Below are 16218 nucleotides of genomic sequence, written 5' to 3'. Positions count from 1 at the left end.
TATGTTCTATGTGATGATTATCAGTTTCATTAGGTAAGACTTCATTATCCAGAATTGTGTGTTTCTGATGAAGGCATCATGTAAATTGTGATATACATGAACTTGAGTGTAGTCATGTGTACACGGTGACTTGAACTGGGTCTGTCTCACCTATAAAGAGCCTCTGTGTGGCTGCTCTCCTCGTTTACGGCCATACCACTCTGAACACGCCCGATCTCGTCTGATCTCGGAAGCTAATCAGCGTCGGGCCAGGTTAGTACTTGGATGGGAGACCGCCTGGGAATACCCGGTACCGTAAGCATTTTGGCCTTCTGACCAGCAGGCCTCACCTGGTCCTCCTCCCTCATGTTTCACTCCCTCTGTCAACACCCAATGTCCCTCGGGAGGATAAAGTTGTATCTTATATGAAAGCATACATTCAGAAAATGAGTATTGCACATGGGCATAATATGAGAAGATTGAATGCACATGAGAAGTGAAGTACACGAGCCACTGTGTGACGATGATGATGATGATGATGAAGAAAGTGAGCGTCAGAGATGTTAGTGGTCCCTCTTAATGTTCTATGTGATGATTATCAGTTTCATTAGGTAAAACTTCATTATCCAGAAATGTGTGTTTCTGATGAAGGCATCATGTAATTTGTGATATACATGAACGTGAGTGTAGTCATGTGTACACGGTGACTTGAACTGGGTCTGTCTCACCTATAAAGAGCCTCTGTGTGGCTGCTCTCCTCGTTTACGGCCATACCACTCTGAACACGCCCGATCTCGTCTGATCTCGGAAGCTAATCAGCTGTCACACTCTCCCCTGCTTAACTAAATGTCGTCCCGACATTTCCCGTCTCAGTTCATCCTGTTTAAGACAATTTGATCACTTCCAGGTTAGAGTCCATTATTCAAGACACATATCTAATGACAGATTTCACATCACACTTTTCTCCCCTTAATGTCATGTGTTAAACAGAGGAAGTCATTGTGCACTATGACAACTATCTATTTACTCCGCTGTGTTCACGGGCAGCTTGTCTTGACTGGAATAGGCGTGACCTTTGACCTGTAGCGAAATCACATAGAATCTCACACTTCATATATTCTAATAACTCTTTTCTTCATATCATTTCGTTATAAGAGTCTCTTTACATTTAGTCTTTTCAACCATACTCCTGTAAATACAATATCTTACAACCACCATTTCCTCTTCAGTTATATTTGTGCGATTCTAAATGTGAGAACTGACTTTGTGTGGGCCTATATAAACTAAAAGTATTTTTTTTCTTTTAAACAACACATTAACATTTTCCATCCATCATATGACTTTGACATGAACTAACAAATTGTATTCATCTTAAAACTGGATGGCTTGAACTTACAACTTTAAAGTGCATCATATAATCTCATAACTTTAATTCAATTAACTGTGGGCTGCCCCAACCTATCATATGCGAGTGTTTTGGGTGCAGGTCTATTTCTGAAAGGATATCGTCTCGCAGGTGGTGAAGATGATGGATACTCTTCTCCCTCATTGCTTGCGGTCTCCAGCTCAGCCTCTTCTATATCCTCACTCAGGCCTGCTGTCACAGTCACTTCATTTTCCAGTCCAGTCTCGATCTGTTCTTCTTGCTCTCTGTCCGTGTCTGATGTCCACAGGGTCTGTTCTCCCATCACATCGTCTCCCTCAGGTGCTGGTGTTGCAGCCCGTGGCTGAAACTCTGTAGCCTCTGGTCTGAGGTTCCTTCTGGTTTGTGCTGCGGAGTCTCCTTGGGGCCATCTGGACATGCATCGCCAGTCATCCTCTTCAGAGTCAGATGAACACTCGGGTTCTGCATTCTGTTTTGTCGGTGTCTTTTTCTCTTTGTGTGGTCTCTCACCTCTTTTCTTTTCAGGCTTGTGTGACTCAACTGGCAGGAAGTCACAGGGGAGCAGCAGATTTCGATGAAGCACTCTGGTGCGGCCCTGGCCATCCTCTGGTTGTACTTCATAAACTGGACTTTCTGGGTGTTTTCTCTTGACCACTACATGGACTTTGTCTTCCCAGAATGACCTGAGTTTTCCGGGTCCACCTCTTTCAGTCAAGTTCCTAATGAGAACTCTGCAGCCAGGATACAGCTCTGCACCTTGAACCTTCCGGTCATACAGGTTTTTCCCCCTCTCTCCGCTTGCCTTCGCAGCCTTGGAGGCTAACTGGTACGCCTCCTCCATCCTCTGTTTCCATTTCTTGGCATAGTCATCATGAGATGCACTGCCATCACTGTGGGGGATACTGAACATGATGTCAATAGGCAATCTGGGGTTACGACCAAAGAGCAGGTAATATGGTGCGTATCCAGTGGACTCATTGCGCGTGCAATTGTAGGCGTGTATTACTTTGGCAAGAGAATTCTTCCAATCTGCTTTAGCTTGGTCATCTAGGTTACGCAACATGGCCAGCAGGGTGCGGTTGAAGCGTTCCACTTGACCGTTCCCCTGGGGGTGGTACGGGGTGGTGCGAGAACCTTGGATGCCAGAGTATTTTTGGAGCTCTGCAAACAACTTATTCTCAAATTCTCTACCCTGATCATGGTGTAATTTCGTGGGGAAGCCGAATTTGAGGACAAAGTCACCGAATATCTTCTCAGCTGCAGTTCGAGCACTGTTGTTAGTACATGCATACGCCTGAGCGAATCGTGTAAAATGGTCCATGACAACCAGAATGTACTCATATCCTCCTTTACACTTCTCTAGGTGCATGAAGTCAATTGAGACCAGCTCAAAGGGGTATGTTGTCACAATACTGGTAAGTGGTGCTCTTACTGCTTTCTGTGGTCTTTTCCGTTTCACACAGCTACAGACCTTGTTGATGTGATGCTCAACGTCTCTCTGCATATGAGGCCAAAAGAAACGCTCACGGATCAGATGGAGTGTCCGTTCAACGCCCAAGTGTCCCATCTCTTCATGCAGCTCTCTCAGGATGAGGGGATGGAACTTTGGAGGCACAACCAGTTGTGTGCGTGTTGCTGTCTGTCGCCGGAGAACATCCTCAGCATCAATCACCAACTTCGCTTTCTCCCTTGCAAACACTGCCAACTCACTGTGAGTGTCTTTCACCCTCGGCCACTGCTGTTGTGCGACCTGCTGTTTCACCTGCTTCAGCAGTAGATCCTCGTCTTGAGCGGCTCTCAGTGCTTGAGGGGCGATCTGCTTTGCTGCGTTCATCCGCGGCTCACTGCTCAGCTCTGCGATGGCTGTGGTGATGGTCACTGGACACAGCAACTGCTCTCTCTCCACCTGGTGAACTGACAACCCTTTGGAGACACTGGCCAAGATCTCAGACTGTATCTTTTGTGAACAGGTTAGCATATACTTCTCTATGTCAAGGGGCATTCTCGATAGCCCGTCTGCGTCAGAGTTAGACTTCCCTGGCCTGTACTTAATTGAAAATCGGAAGTCTGCCAATTCAGCCACCCATCTCAGCAACGTGGCATTCAATTTAGCTGTTGTCAGCACATATGTCAGAGGGTTATTATCTGTATATACTACAAACGATGGAGTGTAATACAAATAATCCCTAAACCTCTCGCATATAGCCCATTTCATTGCTAAAAACTCTAGCTTACCAGAATGTAGATGGTAATTCTTCTCTGGAGCAGAGAGTGTGCGGGAGCCATACGCAATGACCTTTAACCTTCCCTCCTGTTTTTGATAGAGCACCGCTCCAAGTCCATCCTGGGACGCATCACAATGCATAATGAACGGTTCTTCAAAGTTTGGGTAGCCCAGCACAGGAGGACTGGAGAGGTAATCTATCAGCTGACTGAGAACTGTACTGTGTTCTTCTGTCCACCTGATACGTTGATGTGAGGGTACCTGGCTTTGCTTTGTCTTTCTCACCCCAGCCTTCTGCTTCTTTGTGCCTTTAGGGGTCTCACTGCCTGGTATCTCAGCGCACAGCAGTGCATAGAGAGGCTTAGCTATGCGAGAGAAGTTTGGGATATAGGCTCGGTAGTATGAGATGAATCCTAGCACTTTCCGCACCTCACCCACTGTCGCTGGCTTCCTCTGCTTCATCTCTTGCACTGGGGCTACTTCTGCAGGATCCATTGTGTAGCCTTCCTTCGATACGATCTTTCCCAGAAATCTGACCTGGTTCTTAAAGAGCTCACATTTCTTTGCAGTCAATTTCATCCCGTGCTGTTGGTAGCGCTGAAGCACTTTTCTCACATCTTTCAGGTGATTATCAAATGTTTGGCTATGAACCAGATTATCGTCTAGATATGGCTCGCAAATTTCATCTCTGAGTCCAGATAGACACTCCTCCATGCTGCGCTGGAATTCGGAGGGTGCTGTAGACAAGCCAAAAGGGATTCAGATCCACTCATATAGGCCCCAGGGTGTTATAAAAGCTGTGAGTGGTCTACTACTTTCTTCCACGAACCCCTGATGGTAGGCCTTGCCTTGATCTAACACTGAAAACCATGCACTCCCATGTAAACTATCTAGCATATCTTGAATGCGGGGAATAGGGTGGCGATCTGGCAGAGACTTACGGTTGAGTTCTCTGTAGTCACAGCACAGACGGAGGTTCCCATCTTTTTTCCGCACACAGACAATGGGAGATGAGTAATGTGACCTAGATTTTTGGATCCAGCCCCTATTTAACAAGTCTTCTAAGTACTGTTTTACTTCTTTGTGAAGTGGCTTAGGCACAGACACATAGGTACGTCTTACCGGTGTTGTATCTGTGAGTCTGATTTTCAGTTGTAGGGAAGGGATGTATCCCACATCATCATCGTCTCTGGCGAACGCTCTGCATTCCTCCCTCAACATCTGCTTCACTTGTCGCTGCTGAGCAAGGGGGAGGTGAATCAGTGTGATTGGTGGGTCCCACCTTTCCTCGTCCACCGCTGTCCTTCCATCAGGCTCAGGCTCATCCTCCCTGCTGACCTCTGGACGTTCGACTGGAGAAGCTGGTCGGGGAGTGACTGGCTTGGCGTCCACTGGATAGACAGCTTTGACCAGTTGAACCTGCCCCAACACTGTGCGTGGGCTCAGGGTGACATCATGACAGGTGTAATTGGTGATGGGCAGTGCTATGCGAGAATATGTCCCTTCGCTAAGAGTCATCATGCTCTCTGACATACTCAGGCCATCTGGCCAGGGGGCATGTTCATCAGGCAGAAAAAGGGCTTCTTGACTGGACAGTAGAGGACCTGTTCTCACAGCACATTTTATAGTTCTCACCTGACCTGCTGGGATCACTTCCTTCTGCCTGCCCACTCTCACTAGGCCGTCACTGCACTCAGGGTCACTGTTTTGAATAATTTTCACTAACATTTCAGTCTTTTTACAGCTAAAAGAGAAAGCTGTGCTCACAGCCTGTGTTATTACTTCATGTGGACCCTCCACACCATTCTTTAACAACAGTTCAATTACATTGTAACCAATGATTGGCTCTTCTGCTGCTCCTTTCTCACCCGTCACGAGCATGGGCACCTGAAGCGTGAACTCTGGAGCATGTGATGGGTCTAGGTGGAACGTGACCTCCACCCAGCCTAGGAAAGGGATGTCGGTCTGGTTGACAGCTTTCCCCACAAAAGGACCAGGGCCGAGGAGTTCTTCAGTGCTCCGTACCTTCACCTCTGGGATGCAGTTCTTCCTCCAGGTCTCATTGATAAGGCAGACTTGCGATCCAGTGTCCCATAAGGCTTGAGTCTTCACCCCATCTAGGTAGCAACTCACCATGCACTTCTTTCCAATAAGTCTCAGCAGCTGTGAATGGTGACGAGGGGAGATGTGGCTAATATAAGCAGAACCTGCCAATCTTCCACCTGGGGAACACCTTTCTGCTCGCAGTCTCTCTTCTAATTGTACAATGCTTTCTCTAAGAATAGTAGGGGTGTTGAGTGACCTGCTATGCTGTTCTTGAGTGTCAGGGGAGGTACATTCTACAGTCTGTCCTTTGATATTAGCTGAATCAGTGTTGCCTCTTGAGTTCCTTTGGCCTCTGCATCCTCTTGAGAGGTGTCCACTCAGGCCACATTTGAAGCAGTGGTCACACTGTTCCTCTTCACCCCGGTCTTGACATCCTCTGCATGCCCTCTTCCCTCTGTTTTGGAACTGGTGAGATGGTCGTGCTGAGTACTGAACATTCTTCCTCAGCTCAGCCACTTCCTCTCTCAGCTGTTTCACTGCATCCATCAGTTCAGTTTCTGAAGAGCTTTTTGGAGTTTTTATCTTCTGACTTTTAACACTGGCCTTGACTGAAGTGCTGTGTTCAGATGGCTGGTCATTGTCTGTTTCCCTGTCACTATACAGCTGGTAAGTAGTTGTTTCTGTTTTTAGCTCATTTATTCTGGCTGGCTTATTTGGGATACTTTTCTTCAATTTCTGCTGTGTCTCCCAATCAACAGCAGCAGCATCATTCATTTTCTCTATCAATATCTCGTCAGTCACTCCTAGATCATCTAGGTGAGGTTTCAGCTGCATTTTAACATTATCACTCAGTAGTCCTGTACTGACTGACCTAAGAAACTTTTTCTGAATGAGGTCTGGGCTATACTGTACATCTGAGCTGGCATCTTCTGCAGCCGCCAGTAGCTTCTCTTTGAGTTCAACTGCACGAAAAAGAAAATTCTGAGGGGATTCTTTTGCATCTTGAGTTATGTTAATGAGTCTGTGGAACATATCTGTAGTGTTGTTTTCTTTGAAATGGGCTTTAAGAATCGTCTTCAACTGCACGAGTGTCAAATTATTTTTGGCTTCCAGCATATCACGTAAACTGAGCCCTGGTGTAGCAGCTTTTACTACGGCTTCAACAATTTCTACATCGCTGTGGCCTTTACGTTTTTCAGAGTCTATTTGGTACATGAGGTTAGTGTATGATAACTTGTCTTTCTGCCCCAATTCACCTATCTGGCCATTAATCCGAAACTCGCGTCTGATAACCACTTCAGGGGCTCTGGAGAATGGGAGTTCTGGCGGGCTAGCCGTCCTGTTCATTTTTTCCCGAAGCCGACTCATTTCCTCCTCGAGCATTTTGGTCGACGTCTGGAATGTCAACTGCATTTCAGCATACTGTTTTTGTAGCTTTTGTAGCTCCTCTTCATTTTTATCATACCTCTCTGGTTTGGGCGCGTTTTCTCTCAATCGCTTAGCTGTAGCTAACAACTCTTGCCCAAATGTCTCTGCTACATCTTGTTCCTCCTCTTCAAAAGCATTCTCTACTGACTCATTAATTGCTCGGATCAACGTGTGTTTCTTCTCCTTGTCTGATGAAACTTTAGCTCGGATACACACTTCTTTTAGCTGTTCCACGTTTAGCCGACACAGTAGCTCCGTTAGCTGATCCTGTAACTGCTCCAGCTCCATTTTGCGTGTTCCAACGTTCGTTCTTTTTTTTTTTCTTCAGACTTCTTTTTTGTATCACGTTGAGTCCCTGTTCGAGCGCCAATTTTGTTGCACACTTGAAGAAAGTAATACTCTCAACGGCGTACTGGGAAAAGTTTTTCGTTTAATCCAAAGTTTCCACAATACAGCTCACTTCACCATTTACATCTCCCGCCTTTCACCATTTACATCTCCCGCCTTCCGTTCTCAGTGGCTACTTCTTCTCTCTCTCACCGTTATGCAACTGCATTATATCCCAGTACTACAGCGCCACTTCTGGCCAAAACATGCAACAACATCGTAACAAAAGAAAATAAAAGGCCACAACTTAATGGAAAAGGGACCAAAGAAAAGACTAAATGGGGGGTATGTCACAAAGGCATCATGTAAATTGTGATATACATGAACTTGAGTGTAGTCATGTGTACACGGTGACTTGAACTGGGTCTGTCTCACCTATGAAGAGCCTCTGTGTGGCTGCTGTCCTCGTTTACGGCCATACCACTCTGAACACGCCCGATCTCGTCTGATCTCGGAAGCTAAGCAGCGTCGGGCCAGGTTAGTACTTGGATGGGAGACCTCCTGGGAATACCCGGTGCCGTAAGCATTTTGGCCCTCTGAGCAGCAGGCCTCACCTGGTCTTCCTCCCTCATGTTTCACTCCCTCTGTCAACACGCAATTTCCCTAGGGAGAATAAAGTTGTATCTTATCTTATCTGAAATGTTAGTGTTCTTCTGATGAAGGCATCATGTAAACTGTGATATACATGAACTTGAGTGTAGTCATGCGTACACGGTGACTTGAACTGGGTCTGTCTCACCTATAAAGAGCCTCTGTGTGGCTGCTCTCCTCGTTTACGGCCATACCACTCTGAACACGCCTGATCTCGTCTGATCTCGGAAGCTAAGCAGCGTCGGGCCAGGTTAGTACTTGGATGGGAGACCGCCTAGGAATACCCGGTGCCGTAAGCATTTTGGCCCTCTGAGCAGCAGGCCTCACCTGGTCCTCCTCCCTCATGTTTAACTCCCTCTGTGAACACGCAAGTTCCCTCGGGAGAACAAAGTTGTATCTTATCTTATCTTATATGAAAGCATACATTCAGAAAATGAGTATTGCACATGGGCATAATATGAGAAGATTGAATGCACATGAGGAGTGAAGTACACGAGCCACTGTGTGACAATGATGATGATGAGGATGAAAGTGAGCGTCAGAGATGTAAGTGGTCCCTCTGTATGTTCTATGTGATGATTACCAGTTTCTTTAGGTAAGACTTCATTATCCAGAAATGTGTGTTTCTGATGAAGGCATCATGTAAATTGTGATATATATGAACTTGAGTGTAGTCATGTGTACACGGTGACTTGAACTGGGTCTGTCTCACCTATAAAGAGCCTCTGAGTGGCTGCTTTCCTCGTTTACGGCCATACCACTCTGAACACGCCCGATCTCGTCTGATCTCGGAAGCTAAGCAGCGTCGGGCCAGGTCAGTACTTGGATGGGAGACCGCCTTGGAATACCCGGTGCAGTAAGCATTTTGGCCCTCTGAGCAGCAGGCCTCACCTGGTCCTCCTCCCTCATGTTTCACTCCCTGTGTCAACACCCAATGTCCCTCGGGAGAATAAAGTTGTATCTTATCTTATCTTATAAGAAAGCATACATTCAGAAAATGAGTATTGCACATGGGCATAATATGAGATGATTGAATGCACATGAGGAGTGAAGTACACGAGCCACTGTGTGACGATGATGATGATGATGATGATGATGATGATGAAAGTGCGAAGCATCCAGGCAGAAATGCCATCAATGTGTGTAAACTTGGGGCAATTTGGGGAATATTGAAAATTTTCTAAAAATGTTGACCCGGGTCATCAATTTTTGAAACTGGAGAAAACTTGAAAAGCCCATATCTGTGACAAGGAAGGAGATAGAGAGCTAAAATTTCAGACGCAGCATCCAGGCAGAAATGCCATCAATGTGTGTAAATTTGGGGCAAATTGGGGAATATTGAAAATTTTCTAAAAATGTTGACCCGCGGGTCATCGATTTTTGAAACTGGAGAAAACTTGAAAAGCCCATATATGTGACAAGGAAGGAGATAGAGAGCTAAAATTTCAGACGCAGCATCCAGGCAGAAATGCCATCAATGTGTGTAAATTTGGGTCAAATTGGGGAATATTGAAAATTTTCCAAAAATGTTGACCCGCGGGTCATCGATTCTTGAAACTAAATAAAACTTGAAAAGCCCATATCTGTGACAAGGAAGGAGATAGAGAGCTAAAATTTCAGACGCAGCATCCAGACAGAAATGCCATCAATTTGTGTAAATTTGGGGCATATTGGGGAATATTGAAAATTTTCTAAAAATGTTGACCCGGGTCATCAATTTTTGAAACTGGAGAAAACTTGAAAGGCCCATATCTGTGACAAGGAAGGAGATAGAGAGCTAAAATTTCAGACGCAGCATCCAGGCAGAAATGCCATCAATGTGTGTAAATTTGGGGCAAATTGGGGAATATTGAAAATTTTCCAAAAATGTTGACCCGCGGCTCATCGATTCTTGAAACTAAATAAAACTTGAAAAGCCCATATCTGTGACAAGGAAGGAGATAGAGAGCTAAAATTTCAGACGCAGCATCCAGACAGAGATGCCATCAATTTGTGTAAATTTGGGGCAAATTGGGGAATATTGGAAATTTTCGAAAAATGTTGACCCGGGTCATCAATTTTTGAAACTGGAGAAAACTTGAAAAGCCCATATCTGTGACAAGGAAGGAGATAGAGAGCTAAAATTTCAGACGCAGCATCCAGACAGAAATGCCATCAATTTGTGTAAATTTGGGACAAATTGGGGAATATTGAAAATTTTCTAAAAATGTTGACCCGGGTCATCAATTTTTGAAACTGGAGAAAACTTGAAAAGCCCATATCTGTGACAAAGAAGGAGATAGAGAGCTAAAATTTCAGACGCAGCATACAGGCAGAAATGCCATCAATGTGTGTAAATTTGGGGCAAATTGGGGAATATTGAAAATTTGGGAAAAAAGTTGACCCCCGGGTCATTGATTTTTGAAACTGGAGAACACTTTAAAAGCCCATATCTGTGACAAGGAAGGAGATAGAGAGCTAAAATTTCAGACGTTGCATCCAGACAGAAATGCCATCAATGTGTGTAAATTTGGGGCAAATTGGGGAATATTGAAAATTTTGGAAAAAAGTTGACCCACGGGTCAGCGATTTTTGAAACTGGAGAAAACTTGAAAAGCCCATATCTGTGACAAGGAAGGAGATAGAGAGCTAAAATTTTCAGACGCAGCATCCAGGCAGAAATGCCATCAATGTGTGTAAATTTGGGGCAAATTGGGGAATATTGAAAATTTTCCAAAAATGTTGACCCGCGGGTCATCGATTCTTGAAACTAAATAAAACTTGAAAAGCCCATATCTGTGACAAGGAAGGAGATAGAGAGCTAAAATTTCAGACGCAGCATCCAGACAGAAATGCCATCAATTTGTGTAAATTTGAGACAAATTGGGGAATATTGAAAATTTTCTAAAAATGTTGACCCACGGGTCATCGATTCTTGAAACTAGAGAAAACTTGAAAAGCCCATATCTGTGACAAGGAAGGAGATAGAGAGCTACAATTTCAGACGCAGCATCCAGACAGAAATGCCATCAATGTGTGTAAATTTGGGCCAAATTGGGGAATATTGAAAATTTGGGAAAAAAGTTGACCCCCGGGTCATTGATTTTTGAAACTGGAGAAAACTTTAAAAGCCCATATCTGTGACAAGGAAGGAGATAGAGAGCTAAAATTTCAGACGTTGCATCCAGACAGAAATGCCATCAATTTGTGTAAATTTGGGGCAAATTGGGGAATATTGAAAATTTTCTAAAAATGTTGACCCGGGTCATCAATTTTTGAACCTGGAGAAAACTTGAAAAGCCCATATCTGTGACAAGGAAGGAGATAGAGAGCTAACATTTCAGACGCAGCATCCAGGCAGAAATGCCATCAATGTGTGAACATTTGGGGCAAATTGGGGAATATTGAACATTTTGGAAAAAAGTTGACCCCCGGGTCATCGATTATTGAAACTGGAAAAAACTTGAAAAGCCAATTTCTGTGACAAGGAAGGAGATAGAGAGCTAACATTTCAGACGCAGCATCCAGGCAGAAATGCCATCAATGTGTGTAAATTTGGGGCAAATTGGGGAATATTGAAAATTTTGGAAAAAAGTTGACCCACGGGTCAGCGATTTTTGAAACTGGAGAAAACTTGAAAAGCCCATATCTGTGACAAGGAAGGAGATAGAGAGCTAAAATGTCAGAAGCAGCATCCAGACAGAAATGCCATCAATTTGTGTAAATTTGGGGCAAATTGGGGAATGTTGAAAATTTTGGAAAAAAGTTGACCCCCGGTCATCGATTTTTGAAACTGGAGAAAACTTTAAAAGCCCATATCTGTGACAAGGAAGGAGATAGAGAGCTAAAATTTCAGACACAGCATCCAGACAGAAATGCCATCAATTTGTGTAAATTTGAGACAAATTGGGGAATATTGAAAATTTTCTAAAAATGTTGACCCGCGGGTCATCAATTCTTGTAACTAGAGTAAACTTGAAAAGCCCATGTCTGTGACAAGGAAGGAGATAGAGAGCTACAATTTTAGACGCAGCATCCAGACAGAAATGCCATCAATTTGTGTAAATTTGAGACAAATCGGGGAATATTGAAAATTTTCTAAAAATGTTGACCCACGGGTCATCGATTCTTGAAACTAGAGAAAACTTGAAAAGCCCATATCTGTGACAAGGAAGGAGATAGAGAGCTACAATTTCAGACGCAGCATCCAGGCAGAAATGCCATCAATGTGTGTACATTTGGGGCAAATTGGGGAATATTGAAAATTTTCTAAAAATGTTGACCCGCGGGTCATCGATTTTTGAAACTGGAGAAACTTTAAAAGCCCACAACTGTGACAAGGAAGGAGATAGAGAGCTAAAATTTCAGACGCAGCATCCAGACAGAAATGCCATCAATTTGTGTAAATTTGGGACAAATTGGGGAATATTGAACATTTTCTAAAAATGTTGATCCGCGGGTCATCAATTCTTGTAACTAGAGAAAACTTGAAAAGCCCATGTCTGTGACAAGGAAGGAGATAGAGAGCTAAAATTTCAGACGCAGCATCCAGACAGAAATGCCATCAATTTGTGTAAATTTGGGACAAATTGGGGAATATTGAAAATTTTGGAAAAAAGTTGACCCGGGTCATCAATTTTTGAACCTGGAGAAAACTTGAAAAGCCCATATCTGTGACAAGGAAGGAGATAGAGAGCTAACATTTCAGACGCAGCATCCAGGCAGAAATGCCATCAATGTGTGTAAATTTGGGGCAAATTGGGGAATATTGAAAATTTTGGAAAAAATGTTGACCCCCGGGTCAGCGATTTTTGAAACTGGAGAAAACTTGAAAAGCCCATATCTGTGACAAGGAAGGAGATAGAGAGCTAAAATTTTTAGACGCAGCATCCAGGCAGAAATGCCATCAATGTGTGTAAATTTGGGGCAAATTGGGGAATATTGAAAATTTTCCAAAAATGTTGACCCGTGGGTCATCGATTCTTGAAACTAAATAAAACTTGAAAAGCCCATATCTGTGACAAGGAAGGAGATAGAGAGCTACAATTTCAGACGCAGCATCCAGGCAGAAATGCCATCAATGTGTGTAAATTTGGGGCAAATTGGGGAATATTGAAAATTTTCTAAAAATGTTGACCCGTGGGTCATCAATTTTTGAAACTGGAGAAAACCTGAAAAGCCCATATCTGTGACAAAGAAGGAGATAGAGAGCTAAAATTTCAGACGCAGCATCCAGGCAGAAATGCCATCAATGTGTGTAAATTTGGGGCAAATTGGGGAATATTGAACATTTTGGAAAAAAGTTGACCCCCGGGTTATCGATTTTTGAAACTGGAGAAAACTTGAAAAGCCCATATCTGTGACAAGGAAGGAGATAGAGAGCTAACATTTCAGACGCAGCATCCAGGCAGAAATGCCATCAATGTGTGTAAATTTGGGGCAAATTGGGGAATATTGGAAATTTTCTAAAAATGTTGACCTGGGTCATCAATTTTTGAAACTGGAGAAAACTTGAAAAGCCCATATCTGTGACAAGGAAGGAGATAGAGAGCTACAATTTCAGATGCAGCATCCAGGCCGAAATGCCATCAATGTGTGTAAATTTGGGGCAAATTGGGGAATATTGAAAATTTTCTAAAAATGTTGACCCGCGGGTCATCGATTCTTGTAACTAGAGAAAACTTGAAAAGCCCATGTCTGTGACAAGGAAGGAGATAGAGAGCTACAATTTCAGACGCAGCATCCAGGCAGAAATGCCATCAATGTGTGTAAATTTGGGGCAAATTGGGGAATATTGAAAATTTTGGAAAAAAGTTGACCCCCGGGTCATCGATTTTTGAAACTGGAGAAAACTTGAAAAGCCCATATCTGTGACAAGGAAGGAGATAGAGAGCTAAAATTTCAGACGCAGCATCCAGACAGAAATGCCATCAATTTGTGTAAATTTGGGGCAAATTGGGGAATATTGAAAATTTTGGAAAAAAGTTGACCCCCGGGTCAGCGATTTTTGAAACTGGAGAAAACTTGAAAAGCCTATATCTGTGACAAGGAAGGAGATAGAGAGCTAAAATTTCAGACGCAGCATCCAGGCAGAAATGCCATCAATGTGTGTACATTTGGGGCAAATTGGGGAATATTGAAAATTTGGGAAAAAAGTTGACCCCCGGGTCATTGATTTTTGAAACTGGAGAAAACTTTAAAAGCCCATATCTGTGACAAGGAAGGAGATAGAGAGCTAAAATTTCAGACGTTGCATCCAGACAGAAATACCATCAATTTGTGTAAATTTGGGGCAAATTGGGGAATATTGAAAATTTTCTAAAAATGTTGACCCGGGTCATCAATTTTTGAACCTGGAAAAAACTTGAAAAGCCCATATCTGTGACAAGGAAGGAGATAGAGAGCTAACATTTCAGACGCAGCATGCAGGCAGAAATGCCATCAATGTGTGTAAATTTGGGGCAAATTTGGGAATATTGAACATTTTGGAAAAAAGTTGACCCCCGGGTCATCGATTTTTGAAACTGGAGAAAACTTGAAAAGCCCATATCTGTGACAAGGAAGGAGATAGAGAGCTAACATTTCAGACGCAGCATCCAGGCAGAAATGCCATCAATGTGTGTAAATTTGGGGCAAATTGGGGAATATTGGAAATTTTCTAAAAATGTTGACCTGGGTCATCAATTTTTGAAACTGGAGAAAACTTGAAAAGCCCATATCTGTGACAAGGAAGGAGATAGAGAGCTACAATTTCAGATGCAGCATCCAGGCCGAAATGCCATCAATGTGTGTAAATTTGGGGCAAATTGGGGAATATTGAAAATTTTCTAAAAATGTTGACCCGCGGGTCATCGATTCTTGTAACTAGAGAAAACTTGAAAAGCCCATGTCTGTGACAAGGAAGGAGATAGAGAGCTACAATTTCAGACGCAGCATCCAGGCAGAAATGCCATCAATGTGTGTAAATTTGGGGCAAATTGGGGAATATTGAAAATTTTGGAAAAATGTTGACCTGGGTCATCGATTTTTGAAACTGGAGAAAACTTGAAAAGCCCATATCTGTGACAAGGAAGGAGATAGAGAACTAACATTTCAGACGCAGCATCCAGGCAGAAATGCCATCAATGTGTGTAAATTTGGGGCAAATTGGGGAATATTGAACATTTTCTAAAAATGTTGACCCGGGTCATCAATTTTTGAAACTGGAGAAAACTTTAAAAGCCCATATCTGTGACAAGGAAGGAGATAGAGAGCTACAATTTCAGACGCAGCATCCAGGCAGAAATGCCATCAATGTGTGTAAATTTGGGGCAAATTGGGGAATATTGAAAATTTTCTAAAAATGTTGACCCGGGTCATCAATTTTTGAAACTGGAGAAAACTTGAAAAGCCCATTTCTGTGACAAGGAAGGAGATAGAGAGCTACAATTTTAGACGCAGCATCCAGACAGAAATGCCATCAATTTGTGTAAATTTGGGGCAAATTGGGGAATATTGAACATTTTGGAAAAAAGTTGACCCGGGTCATCAATTTTTGAACCTGGAGAAAACTTGAAAAGCCCATATCTGTGACAAGGAAGGAGATAGAGAGCTAACATTTCAGACGCAGCATCCAGGCAGAAATGCCATCAATGTGTGTAAATTTGGGGCAAATTGGGGAATATTGAAAATTTTGGAAAAAATGTTGACCCCCGGGTCAGCGATTTTTGAAACTGGAGAAAACTTGAAAAGCCCATATCTGTGACAAGGAAGGAGATAGAGAGCTAAAATTTTTAGACGCAGCATCCAGGCAGAAATGCCATCAATGTGTGTAAATTTGGGGCAAATTGGGGAATATTGAACATTTTGGAAAAAAGTTGACCCCCGGGTCATCGATTCTTGAAACTAAATAAAACTTGAAAAGCCCATATCTGTGACAAGGAAGGAGATAGAGAGCTACAATTTCAGACGCAGCATCCAGGCAGAAATGCCATCAATGTGTGTAAATTTGGGGCAAATTGGGGAATATTGAAAATTTTCTAAAAATGTTGACCCGTGGGTCATCAATTTTTGAAACTGGAGAAAACCTGAAAAGCCCATATCTGTGACAAAGAAGGAGATAGAGAGCTAAAATTTCAGACGCAGCATCCAGGCAGAAATGCCATCAATGTGTGTAAATTTGGGGCAAATTGGGGAATATTGAACATTTTGGAAAAAAGTT

The 16218-nt window shown here is 43.2% G+C and overlaps 4 non-coding genes across 4 annotated transcripts; all 4 read left to right on the top strand.

The window, feature by feature from the left end:
- Positions 1-182: 182 nt before the first annotated feature.
- LOC142996153 (5S ribosomal RNA) lies at positions 183-301 on the top strand. The gene has a single exon (XR_012961736.1). It is a non-coding gene; the product is annotated as a 5S ribosomal RNA (ribosomal RNA).
- A 7554-nt stretch (positions 302-7855) lies between these two features.
- LOC142996143 (5S ribosomal RNA) lies at positions 7856-7974 on the top strand. Its single transcript, XR_012961728.1, has one exon. It is a non-coding gene; the product is annotated as a 5S ribosomal RNA (ribosomal RNA).
- A 245-nt stretch (positions 7975-8219) lies between these two features.
- Positions 8220-8338, top strand: LOC142996151 (5S ribosomal RNA). The gene has a single exon (XR_012961734.1). It is a non-coding gene; the product is annotated as a 5S ribosomal RNA (ribosomal RNA).
- A 445-nt stretch (positions 8339-8783) lies between these two features.
- Positions 8784-8902, top strand: LOC142996144 (5S ribosomal RNA). Its single transcript, XR_012961729.1, has one exon. It is a non-coding gene; the product is annotated as a 5S ribosomal RNA (ribosomal RNA).
- The last annotated feature ends 7316 nt before the right edge of the window (positions 8903-16218 follow it).

This window comes from Genypterus blacodes, unplaced genomic scaffold, assembly GCF_046128005.1.
Source record: "Genypterus blacodes isolate CSIRO-AG114 ecotype Tasmania unplaced genomic scaffold, CSIRO-AGI_Gbla_v1 ptg000036l_1, whole genome shotgun sequence".
In the NCBI taxonomy this organism is placed as follows: domain Eukaryota; kingdom Metazoa; phylum Chordata; class Actinopteri; order Ophidiiformes; family Ophidiidae; genus Genypterus; species Genypterus blacodes.
This window is presented reverse-complemented; position numbering and strand designations above follow the sequence as displayed.